This window comes from Colobus angolensis, unplaced genomic scaffold, assembly GCF_000951035.1.
Source record: "Colobus angolensis palliatus isolate OR3802 unplaced genomic scaffold, Cang.pa_1.0 Scaffold25, whole genome shotgun sequence".
NCBI classification, from domain to species: Eukaryota; Metazoa; Chordata; class Mammalia; order Primates; family Cercopithecidae; genus Colobus; species Colobus angolensis.
Window position 1 is genome coordinate 2,270,994 of NW_012115710.1, and position 12,987 is coordinate 2,283,980.

General features: G+C 44.1%; 1 protein-coding gene across 1 annotated transcript in view; it reads left to right on the forward strand.

The window, feature by feature from the left end:
- The first annotated feature begins 155 nt into the window (after window positions 1-155).
- FPR1 (formyl peptide receptor 1) overlaps window positions 156-12,987 on the forward strand; it is a 44,364-nt gene continuing 31,532 nt past the window's right edge. Inside the window, exon 1 of the mRNA XM_011946222.1 lies at window positions 156-471. The gene's annotated coding sequence lies outside the window, so the exon portion shown is untranslated. The remainder of the gene's footprint in view (window positions 472-12,987) is intronic.

Sequence of the window (12,987 nt, forward strand, 5' to 3'; positions counted from 1 at the left end):
TTTTTTTTTTCTTGGACTCATGACTGTGGTGTAGAACTGGAAACTGTGTCAAGGGTGACTGAGCCCTGAGCCTCATATGAGAAAATTAAGCTTGTATTCAGACTGGATGTCGAGGCAACAGACCCTTACAAGCATTCACTGCAGTGAAGAAGGGTGATGAATGTTGGGTAGGCAGCTGTCAGTCTTGGCCAGAATTATGCCTTTGGGTACTCAAGATCCCTTTACACTCTTCTCCCAAATAGAAGAAGTAGAGCCATCCTTCCCAAGGATGATATCCCCAACGTTTTATGTTGAAGTTTCTTTGTGATAACTGTCCCATAACTTAAAAGAATACTCAGATTCAAAGCCCCAATATACCACGATGCAATGAGAATTGGGAATCCACAATGGAAACTCCTAATGAGGAAAAGAAAAACGGGGAGATGCAGCAGGCAGTGTTCTACTGCAATTAACCAAGACCAGTGGGAAGGAATAGTAAGAATCCCCTGTCCTGGTAGTGGAGGAAATCTCTTAATTAGCCCATCTGGAAGCCCTGGCTCTCCTATCTAGAGGTCACATACTGTCCTTCATGGCTCCTGACTTTCTCTCTTGTATTTTTTTCGTTGTTCCTCATTTTCTATGGCCACAACTTAGTTGGGCATTAAAGAATATACTTTTTTTTTTTTTGAAATTGATAGCATTTATAGGAGTTAAAAGGTGGAACGAAATGGGCAAACTGCTCTGCCTTGGAAATGCACAGAACTCTAGGGAAGACAGGAGAAAAATGAGTAAAGCAGTGGAGTAAGAGAGGACATTGATAAAAGGACTCCTTGATATTCTTGTTGAGTGGTGTCTTTTGCTAGTGCATCAGGAAAGTCTGTTACACAATACAAAAATGACAATTTCTGAGTGTTCACGTGGAGAAAGCAAGGTAAAGGGCTGAGTTAAGAGCTGGTTGATTTAAATACAAAGTCATTAGGCAGTGGTTAGCAAGAGTACTCTATTGAAATGGAAACTCAAAGTTTAAGGTGTTCATGAAAATGGAAGCCACCTGGGAATTTATAAACATTGTGCACATGAGGATGAGAATTTACTAGACATGACTTGGTTCATATTATGAGGGCTGGAGATAATTTTAGACATCGTTTCTCACCTAAATATCTAGGCGACACTACTATTTATTGATTCATTAATTCAGTATTTATTGAGTGCCTACCACATGTCAGACACTATTTTACACATAGGTGGTGAGGATCCATCTGTAAGCAATACAGACCACAACCTTTGCCCTCAGATAGCTTACATTCTTATTATATGAAAGGAACCATGTGAAGTTTGTATGCAGTTGTTATCCCACTTCATGCCAATAAACTTCATAGTTGGGATGAAATGGCCAAATTTCTTGAAAATAATAGTTTACCAAAAGTGAAAGATATGAAACAGAAAACTGAACAATGTAATAATTGTTAAAGAAATTAAACCTATATTTAAAATCCTTCCCAGAAAGAAAACCCAAGACCCAGTTGGCTTCATGTAAATGTTTTTAAAAAGTATTTTTAATAAACACTTTTTATAAATTTTGAAGCCAGGTGCGGTGGCTCACGCCTATAATCCCAGCACTTTGGGAGGCCGAGGCAGGCAGATCACTTGAGGTCAGGAGTTCGAGACCAGCCTGGCCAACATAGTGAAACTCCATCTCTACTAAAAATTAGCCAGGCATAGTGGCTCGTGCCTGTAGTCCCAGCGACTCGGGAGGCTGAGGCAGGAGAATCGCTTGAACCCAGGAGGCAGAGGTTGCAGTGAGCCGAGATCACGCCACTGCACTCCAGCCTGGGTGACAGAGTGAGACACTGTCTCAAAAGAAATTTTTTTTTGAAAATTAAAAAAAAAAAAGTTTAACTGTAACAGTGTTGAAAAAGATATAATACTACAGAAGAGAATCAGAAAATCACTTTCCAACTCCCTTCAGGAGACCATTAGGAGGGGATGTAAAACCTAACAAGGACAGTAGAGAAAAGTGAAATAACAGAGCCATCTTTACATAAACATAAATACAGAAATTCTAAACAAATCTAGAAGATCAGTTACAAGTATCTAAGATATATCATGAGCAAGCGTGATTCATTTCAGAAATGCAAGGGTAGTATAACATTGAAGAATTCATCAACCTAATTTGTAATGATGAAAAGGAAAGAATAAAAATAATCATGTTAATATTGGCAGAAATTACATTTAAAAAAATTTAACATCCATTCATAATTTAAGCAATAGAAGAAGAAAATTCTTAAAAAGTAAGGATAGAGGACACCTTCAATAATCTGATTAAAAAGAGAAACATACAAAAAGGTGACAGCAAACATTATACTTAAGGGTAATTAAGTTTTCCCTTTAATATACACGATCTCATCTAAGCCTTACAAACCCCCCACCACTCTTTCTGTTTTCTTGTAGTTTTTTTCCACTTCCAGTTACCCCAGGGTACAGGCTGAGGTCCAGAAATTAGAAATGACACCCACAATAGCCTCATTTTCTATTTCTTACTCTCAAATCGGGGGGCACAGAAGTGTTTTTTCCTGATTAAAAACTTGATCCACTCATCCTTGAATGACTTAATATGACTCAAGGGTAGGTGAAGCTGGAACTGGCATGAGGGTAGGATGAGAAAGAGCTAAAAAATATCCCCGAGGCCGGGCGCGGTGGCTCACGCCTGTAATCCCAGCACTTTGGGAGGCCAAGACGGGCGGATCACGAGGTGAGGAGATCGAGACCATCCTGGCTAACACAGTGAAACCTTGTCTCTACTAAAAACACAAAATTTAGCCAGGTGTGGTGGTGGGCAGCTGTAGTCCCAGCTACATGGGAGGCTGAGGCAGGAGAATGGCGTGAACCCGGGAGGCGGAGCTTGCAGTGAGTGGAGCTGGCGCCACTGCACTCCAGCCTGGGCGACAGAGCGAGACTCCGTCTCAAAAAAAAAAAAATTCCCTGACCCCCTCCTCACATTGCCTGTAACTCCAGCTCTGCAGGAGGTGAAGCAGTGTTGGTAGCTCTGTCACTGGTCTGGGCTGAGGGGTTGAGGCAGCCCTCAACAGCCCATCTGCTGTAGTCATCCATCATAAGGCATTTTTATGAATATTTTTGATTTTCAGAACTTTTTAGAACAGGAAGAACTTTTGGGTTGCTAAATGGAGATGTGGTGTCGATAATCACGCTTTTGTTAATCAGGTTTTGTATAATACATTTTAATCCTTGAAGGTGCTGTTTCAACTTCTGTTGGGCTGTAATAAATTATCTTAACTGTGGGACTAAGGGGCCCCATTTGATCAAGCCAATTTTTAAGTGCCAAAAGCTTACTTTAATTTTAATTTGTTATTAATTGTGTCACAGAGTCTATGTCCAACATGGAATATTTTAGAGCAATGACTGTATGACTATGGGAAATTTAGGTGACACTACAGATAAAGTGAGGTCTACTCATTTTTCAAAATTTTAGTTAGCTTCTCAAGATTATGGGGGTAGAGTAAGTAAATTTAATGGGATCCCGATGTATTACTATTAGTTGAGTCCCACTATTAAGTCCATAAATTTTTGTCAATCCATGCAGCTGGAGTTGTAGTAGCACAATCTTGGCTCACTGCAACCTCCACCTCCCAGGTTCAAGCAATTCTCCTGCCTCAGCCTCCCGAGTAGCTGGGATTACAGGCACCTGGCATCACGCCCGACTAATTTCTGTAACTTTTAGTAGAGATGGGTTTTCACCATGTTGGCCAGGCTGATCTCGAACTTCTGACCTCAGGTCATCTGCCCACCTCGGCCTCCCCGAGTGCTGGGATTACGGGCGTGAGCCACCACACCTGGCCCCTAATGTTAAAAGTTAAGTTAGAACCTATACTGTAGAGGAACAAAAGCCAATCAGTGTCCTTTTTGTCTTTTTTTTACATAAACTTTTACTACAAAAATTAATATATGGATTTTGACTTTCTAGTCAAATCAAATTATAAAACTTTCAATTTGGTTATATATTATGTATACATAATTTATTATATATTTACATTAAAATATATGCATATATAATGGATTTAATTTCCTTTTGTCACCCCCATATCTAGAAGTTTCTTCATAAATTAGTAAGTAATCTAGGGCCAGCATTATGTTTGCTAGACCTGGTTTTGGCTCAGCACTTAAAAGTTTCTCTCTTTTTTCTTGGACTTGTAGCTGCCTAGAGCGTCAGTCTCTCTGTTATTTTTTTCTATTTTCTTTTTTCCCCCATCAGTCTTTTAGCCACTTGAAGCCAAAATTCTTAGTTTCTGCCCTGGTTGATAAGAGAAAAAGGGGAAGGAGGAAAAGGGCCCGGTGCCACTAAATAGTCACCTCTCTCTCTGGGAAGGATCCCATTACAAGACAATGAGTCCCTCTCCTCTCTTTTTTTCTATTTTCTGTCATATCTTTAAAATGGCTTGCATTTCTAGGCATCTAATATTTATACACTTTTTATTTCCTATCCTCACTCTCCGGATGTTTACTGGACAAGGTCCCAGTGGTATGGAGTAGCACTCTGCTCTTTTCACTTTACACATTGTTACCAAAAAAGGAAAAAAAAAAAAAAGTGGTAATGAGAGTTAGTCCAAACTGCACCACTTTGTAAGCCCCCCACGGTTTTGCAGACCTTGGTCAAAGTTAAACATTCCATGGGATTTCGGGCCATGAGAAACATCCTGCCTAACCACCTGACCACGAGGCAGAAGAACATCCTTATCATACCCTGCCGGGCAAAGGCCGAAGGCGTGTCACTATCACATTCTGCAGGAACAAGTGCCAAGCCGCCTCATCATGGGAACATGTTATCAACGTTTTCCCAGGCAACAGGCCATGCCCCGCTTCCAGACCTCCCCCACCCAGGCCTGTAATTGCCCAAGCCTGTAAGCAGTGGTGGGCACTGGCACCGCTGCAGGTTTATGCTGGGCGTAAATGCCTGCATTTGCTGTTGAGATGCTCTCTCTCTCTTTGAGTGTCTTTCTTTAACTTCACTTTCTCTTCAAAACCGAACAATGAGCTCCACTTGCACCGGCCTTGTGGGCAGCTGCTTCTCGTTCCAGGGTGACCCGATCGACCTCTGAGGGGCTGGGAGAATGAGTAGTGATAGCACCAAGGAATGCAGCAACCAAGGAGGCGCTGGCCTCAGCAGCACCTATTCTCGCAGGGTGCCCTGGGGACTCAGGTACAGTTGCCCTGTCACAGGTTAGAGTTAGGCGACTGGATCCTTTCACCCACCTCCCCTTCACTGACACAGTGAAGCCAGCATTCTGTCATCCTCTTCAGCTTCGCTATGGGGGAATCGCTGCTCCCCAGAAGCCTGGTGGCCCATGACCCTGTCATTAGCGAGATGGAGGTACAGCTGAGGATAGAGCCATGGCTACCAGGTGGCCAGCTCACCATCCTGACCAGCTCTCTCTGGCCGGAGGCCAGTACGTTGCGACTTAGAGCCAATACAGGCCGGACCACTACCGAGGCCCTAGGTCACCAGAGAAGCAGGTATGGCTCAAGGGGCAACATACCCTCTAGTAGTGGCCCCCCTGTCGGGGACCTGATCCCAGAAAGCGTGTCTGATGTCCCACCGGGAAACACCCTCATTACGATGGGATCTGCCCTCCAGCAGCTGCTGGGGAGCCCAAAGCCTCAGAGGGCTGTCCACAGCCACTGGAATTTCTGGAGAATCTCCAAGGTAACAGCTGAGGACAGCAGTACCAAGCTGCACAAAGCAGCAAAACCAAGCACCAGCAAGCAGTAGTGCCATCCTAGACTGACTGGGCAGGAAGTGTGTGAGTCATCCACATACGCAGACATTGGGATTGTGTCCAAGACACAGCCAAAAGCCTGCCTGGTGTGCCAGTGCTATTAAATGAAGCTCTTTAAGTTTCTCTATCAACTCAGCTGGTAGTGACCGTCCTCAGCAGCCACCAGAAGCCAGGACAGAAGAACATCAGGAGGGGATCCACCTGCGCAGGTCACGTTCGGGCAACCTCGCATCGCGGGTCAGATGGTGGGCGCAGCTTCAATGATGCCACCACAGTGTTAAAGTTTGAGAGGTTTTAGTATTCACTGACCCTGGGAGGTACATGAGACATCCGGAGACCACACTCAGAGGAGCAAGAGAACAGGCAGGAAGAGAGCTGACGGGGGTGACAACTGGCAGTGGGAGTAGGGTGTGGCGCACTTCAAGTTCAGGGGCAAATGTCTGTAATGGTTCCCTTTTTTCCTCTGTCACCCAGGTTGGAGTGCAGTCGTGTGATCTCAGCTCACTGCAACCTTTGCCTCCAGGGTTCAAGTAATTCTTCTGCCTCAGTCTCCCCAGTAGCTGGAATTACAGGCGACCACCACCACGCCCGGCTAATTTTTTGTATTTTTAGTAGAGATGGGGTTTCACCATGTTGGCCAGGCTGGTCTCGAACTCCTCGGCCTCCCAAAGTACTGGGATTACCGGTGTGAGCCACCGTGCCCAGCCAAGCTACGGTCATTTTCTATGATCGTGAAAATTTGAGAATCTTCCCACCGTGGGCTATTTAACCTCTTTAAGAATGATAGCAATTATCTAGCACTTGTTTACGTCTAATACTCATAATAACACGGTGAGGTAGCCGTGATTATCCCTTTGTTACCAGGGAGAATCCATGCCCCAGGGACTTGTGTAGTTTTTTCAGTATCATGCTCAACCAATCAGTGGAGGCAGCAAGATTTGAAAACCAGACTGAACAAGCCCAGAGCCACTACCTTTGCACGCTCAAGCGCTGCCACTGAAAGGCATTCTCCCAAAATTACCAGGATAGGGTCCTGCCCTCATATAATACATTTTTTCTCCTACTTCTTTTACGCATTTCCTCCTTTTTTTCCTGTCATTACCAGTCACTTTCACTGAGGTCTTTCAAGGGACGTTGTTTATTGTAGCTCAGGTTTTCTCATCCTTGGCACCAATGGCATTTAGGGCTGGTTAATTCTTTGTTGCGGTGGACTGTTCTGTGCACAGTAGGATGTTTAGCGGTACCCCTAGCCTCTATCCACAGATGCCAGTAGCAACTCCCCATTCAGGAGTGAGAACCAAAAGACATTATCAAAGTTCCCTTGGGAGGCAAAATACCTCCCCACCCCCTCCCCCTGCCAGTTGAGCATCCCTGTGACCGTGGAAAGAGTACCAGGCTCTGGAGTCAGTTAGATCTCCACTCTAATCGTATCTCTGACACCTCGACAGTGTAAATTCTTGATCAGTGACGTCTCTTTGAGCCCCCGTTTTCTCCTCTGCAGAACTGAAATGGTTTTTCGATGAAGACTGATTTTCAGGGGAGGATTAAATAACAATAGACATGGACAGGAGGCTGAGGCAGGGGAATCACTTGAGGTGCCGAGGGTTAGAGCTTCAGCATAAGAATTTTCTGGGAGTCACAGTTTCATCCGTGACACAGAGGTGTGAGAAGAGATGTTGAGACCAAATGCTGAAGATGAGCCTGAAGGGAGAGATGGCTCAAAATGATGTGTCTGGACATTAGGGGCAGGTCTGAGCTAGAGACGAGGATCTGGGGAATGTTAGCTGAGGTGTTGTTTCAGTATGGATAGGTTCGCCAGAGAGAATGTGAAACAGGAAATAAGGAAGTTTTTGTTATTACTAAGATATTCGTAACATTTATTCCACTGGAACTAATGTTAAGTACTTTGTATCACCGGTCTTGTTTGTTTTGCTCCAGAAAAGACCTCTGTAAATACCTTTACTCTCATTTCCGGTGAAGTGATGGAGACTTATTCACTCCAGTTAAATCAGGGGTCAAATCTGTCCCAACACCTGTTTCTGTGTGGCCTGAGAGCCATGAATGGATTTTACATTTCATGCTGGCTGAAGGAAAGCAAATGAAGAGTGTTTTGAGACATGTACAAATTATATAAAATTCATTTATAGTGATTTAAATAAAGTTTTATTGGCACACAGTGTGCTCATCATTTATGCATTGCCTGTGACTGTACTGATGCTGTAACAGCAGAGCCAAGGAGCTGTGATGGAGACCCTACGGCCTGCCGAAACTCATATATTGACTATCTGGCCCTTTACAGGAAGTGTTTGGGACCCCAGGGTTAACTGGCCTGTCCATGCACAGAGCTCATGAACAGTAGGCCTGGGAGTCCAGTCCAGCCAATCTGGCGTCACCGTGGCAGCCCTGCCATTGACTGAGAGTCTCTGATACTCACAGAGTTCGTGTCAGACCTTTCTGTTACCAAAAGAGTCAGGGATTTTTGCTGTACAGGCAGAAATTTTCCCCACTCAGGTCAACCCCAGGCCACTTGGTCTTCAGCCTTACTCAGATTAGGTAATGGAGTTTTGCCCCATCGGAGTGAAAGTTCGTTTTAAGACTCTTCTTCTGTTTACTTGCCTCTAGGTGTTTTTGTTCATCATGGGCCATTTGGTAGCAAGAAAGCAAACCTACTTATGTTTTGTTTTTTTGTTGGTATTTTTGTTTGTTTGTTTGTTTTTTGAAAAGGAGTCTCAATCTGTCAACCAGGTTGGAATGCAGTGGCGTGATCTCAGCTCACTGCAACTTCTACCTCCCAGGTTCAAGTGATTCTCCTGCCTCAGCCTCCTTACTAGCTGGGATTACAGGCATGTACCACCATGCTTGGCTCATTTTTGTATTTTTAGTAGAGACGGGGTTTTGCCGTGTTGGCCAGGCTGGTCTTGAACTCCTGACCTCAGGTGACCCATCCACCTCGACCTCCCAAAGTACTGGGATTACAGATGTGAGTCACCATGCCCAGCCGCTTATGTTTTAATAACGAGAGTTTATGGGAAACATGCAGAGGCATCCAGGAGCCCAGTTTTAGGGAGAACAATCAGACTTCAAAAGACTTGCAAATGTGTTTGGCAATTAGTCTCTGTGGGGTCCTTTGTCTCTTTTTTCCCTTGACGTTCAGGTCCTTCTCCTTTGTGCGTAATGGTGTCCTCTGCCATTTCCCTTATTTTAATTCCCCCTCCCAACCATCACACACACACACACACACAATATTTTGGTTTCCTTGTGCCTCTTAGACACATCTATACTTCTTACCCTTCCTTCCTTGGGAATCTTCTAAAATGCTTTTGGTTATTAGGACCCCAAAATAAATTTTTATAAAATACATCTGAACATATCTCACCTCAGATCTAAATCTTCAGCATTTTTTCATTTCATCCCTATCTTCCTGGCATGAGATGTTGTATTGTGAGGTCAGGAGCTATCTTGGGGCCGTGAGGTGGCAATTTCCAGGAAATAAAACAAACAAACAAAAACGCCAAACTAGTGATGAAAAAGTGAAAGGATTAAAATAAACTTTTTAAATGATATTATTCGGATAGAACGTAACTGAGTACTACTCACTTGCAAAATCTTTGGAAAGTAAATCATAAATGCTGTCTTTGGTTTAAGTCATTGTTAGATGCAATTTTAAATTTTAAACTACTTAAAATTGTAAACAGACTTAATGACACAAAGCCTTGGGAATCATGCTTTTAGGATGACTATTTTATTTCTGCCTCTGCTTCCCATTTCTCTTTACACCACTCTGATATCCTTGGATAGAACCTAATATTTCAGAAAGCCCACCACCTCTTTGCACTGGAAACCTACAAATGAGCTTCCAATAGAGCCCAAAATTATGGGGTTAATCTTGGCAATGTGCCTGGGTGTGGATGCTCTGTCCTGTCAACTTCTCTGCCTCCCTTCAATCTCTCTGTGGTTTTGGTCTCCATCCTTCTCACCTTCCCAGATGTTTCCCTCTGATTCTTCTCACTGTTACCAGAAGGGGGTCCTGATCCAGACCCCAAGAGAGGATTCTTGGATCTCGCGCAAGGAAGAATTCAGCGTGACTCCATAGAATAAAGTGAAAACAAGTTTATTAAGAAAGTAAAGGAATAAAGCATGGCTACTCCATAGACAAAGTAGCCCTGAGGGCTGCTAGTTGCCCATTTTTATGGTTATTTCTTGATGATAAGCTAAACAAGGGATGGATTATTCATGCCTCCCCTTTTTAGACCTTATAGGGTAACTTCCTGATGTTGCCATGGCATCTGTAACCTGTCATGGTGCTGGTGGGGGTGTAGCAGTGAGGATGACCAGAGGTCACTCTCGTCGCCATCTTGGTTTTGGTGGGATTTGGTTGACTTCTTTACTGCAACCTGTTTTATCAGCAAGGTCTTTATCACCGCCTATCTCTTCCTGTGACTTAGAATGCCTTAACCATCTGGGAATGCAGCCCAGTGGGTCTCAGCCTCATTTACCCAGCTCCTGTTCAAGATGGAGTTGCTCTGGTTCCAGTGCCTCTGACATCATCACAGTACTTGCTCCTCTCCTTACCTTGACCCTTGAAGGGAGAAAGGGGCCTGGACACCCAGATTCCTTGGCCTTTTATGTTGAGAGAGTTGAACCTCTGCATCCCACAAAGACTGAGGTTGAGAAACACAGTCAGGTACTTTAGTTTCTAAATGGGCCCACCGCAATCCACAAATGCTATTAAAACAAGTAGTATTCTGGTGTGTTCTCCGGGCCATCAAAAATCAGAAGGAGCTCTGGTTTCTGTTTCCTGTTTCCCAACTCGTTTCAGTTCTCTTACTCCTCCTCCTGTCCCTTGGGGTAACTTCTGCTGTGAAAATTACCTGACAGTCACTGTCTCCTGGAACCAGGACCTAGAACTTCCCAGAGCAAGGACCCAGCTGGTGGAAAATAAAAGCCAGATGAAAAATATACCTCTGGGGATGGGGAGCTTGTTAAGGGCATACTTAGTAGACCCTTTGGAGTACAATAGACTCTTTGGAGTGAGTAGAAGAAGAATGTGAAGCGGAAGAAAAATTTTTTTCTTTTATTTTCTTTTTTACTTTAAGGTCTAGGGTACATGTGCAGAACATGCAGGATTGTTCCATAGGTATGCACGTGCCATGGTGGTTTGCTGCACCCATCAACCCGTCATCTGCATTAGGTATTTCTCCTAATGCTATCCCTCCCCTAGCCCCGCAACCCTGACAGGCCCTGGGGTGTGATATTCCCCTCCCTGTGTCCATGTGTTCTCATTGTTCAACTCCCACTTATGAGTGAGAACATGTAAGAGATTCCAGAGAGTATCAGAGTGCTAATAGGAACGATAGAATATAGAGAAAGTATTGATACTGCAGGAGACACAGGGAGCAAGTAAAGAAGGGAAGTTCTTAAATAAACGAGGGTGTGAGTTTTGCAACCAGTAGAGGAACCCCTGGGAAGGAACACTTGTTTGTCAACATCGAAGTGAAGGCAGAGAACAGTGATGCAGGAACCGGCAGGAGGCTAAATCTTGTGGAGTAGGAGGCAGAGGCGTCAGCTTGAGAGCATGAGTGGGGATCAGTGAGGAGTTTCACAGCTTTGAAAAGAAAAACAGAAGGACCCCAATGATTATTACGGGTAATGGGAAAATGTGTGTAATGTGGAAGCAGTCACCTTTCAGAGCAGTGATGAGTCTCCACATGAAGAGACAGGTCCTCCATGGTGCATGGAACCCTTGGCTAGAATTGACCTCCACCTTCTCAAGAACTGCAGACTTAGGCTGGTCCCCTCCCCTCTCAAAGCCCTAGTGTCCTCTCCTGTCCCACAATGAGGATGAGGTAGAGTCAACACTGTTGAGATCAGAGGCGAGAACGATGAGAGTGTGATCCAGTGATTGCCACAAAGAAGGGGTTCAAAAAAGCGGTATCCGCTGTGTTTATTGTTCATTGTAAATCATGGGTTTTCTCCCTGAAACCATGGTGGAGTCATCACAGCACAGCTTTTTCTCGCTGGCAGGAATCCTCCTGTCATTGCAGAAGGCTCCCTTATCAATTCCTTTTTTAAAAAAACCCTCAACCAATTACAGGCATGGGCCTGTAATCCCAGAACTTTGGGAGGCTGAGGCGGGCAGATCACCTGAGGTTGGGAGTTCAAGACCAACCTGACCAACATGGAGAAACACCGTCTCTACTAAAAATACAAAAGAATTAGCCGGGTGTGGTGATGGGTGCCTGTAATCCCAGCTACTTGGGAGGCTGAGGCAGGAGAATCACTTGAACTTGGGAGGTGGAGGTTGTGGTGAGCCTAGATTGCGCCATTGCACCCCACTCCAGCCTGGGCAACAAGAGCAAAACTGAAACTTTGGCCAAAAAAAAAACCAAAAAAGCCCTCAACCTAAGTTTTACCTCCTTTATAAAAGCTAATCCAAAGTGGATTACAGATTAAATATTAAATGCAAAACTACAAACTTTTTAGAAGAAAACATAGAAGAAATAGTGAAGACTTAAGGCTAAGCAGAGAGTTCATAGACGTGACACTGAAAACACAATCCATAGAAGAAAAAAGTATAAATTGGACTTAATTAAAGTGGAAAATGCTCATTCTTTTGAAAGTTGCTATTCAGCTTCAGAGTCAATAAAAAAAATTTTAAAAACATATCAAATCATGACATTACCCTGCTCTTCATTCTCCAGCGGTTTCCAAATTTCTAACTCAGCCTTACCAAGCTCTACCAGAACTGGTGCAGACATCATTTGGTGGAAATCTACTCTCCCTTTCACAGAATAGCAGATGAATGCAGAGAGTGAGAGATACAAAGGCACTCACATCGGTGATTGTAAAGATTGAGGGAAAAGGGTGATTTTGTGATTGACAGAAGGCAGCAATGAAGGTTATCAAGCGAATAAATACAGTTTCATGGACTAGAATGGAGAGTGCCTGAGAGGCTACTTTATCTTAGAGGCTCGGAAAACAATATCTTGAGGAGGTGACATGTAAGCTGAAATCAGAATTACATGAACTGCTAATTGATTTGTTTTTCTAAGACCACCAGAGCGGGCACAAAAGAACCAGCCAGTAGGCAAGGGTAGGAGCAAAACTGCAAATTTATTTTTGGTCACCTAGCTTCAGGGGAAGGTGGTGGGTAGGGAGAGGTCTGTCAGCCTCCGGCAAAGGAGGCCAAGAGAGTCACCCGGTGAAGCTCTCCGAC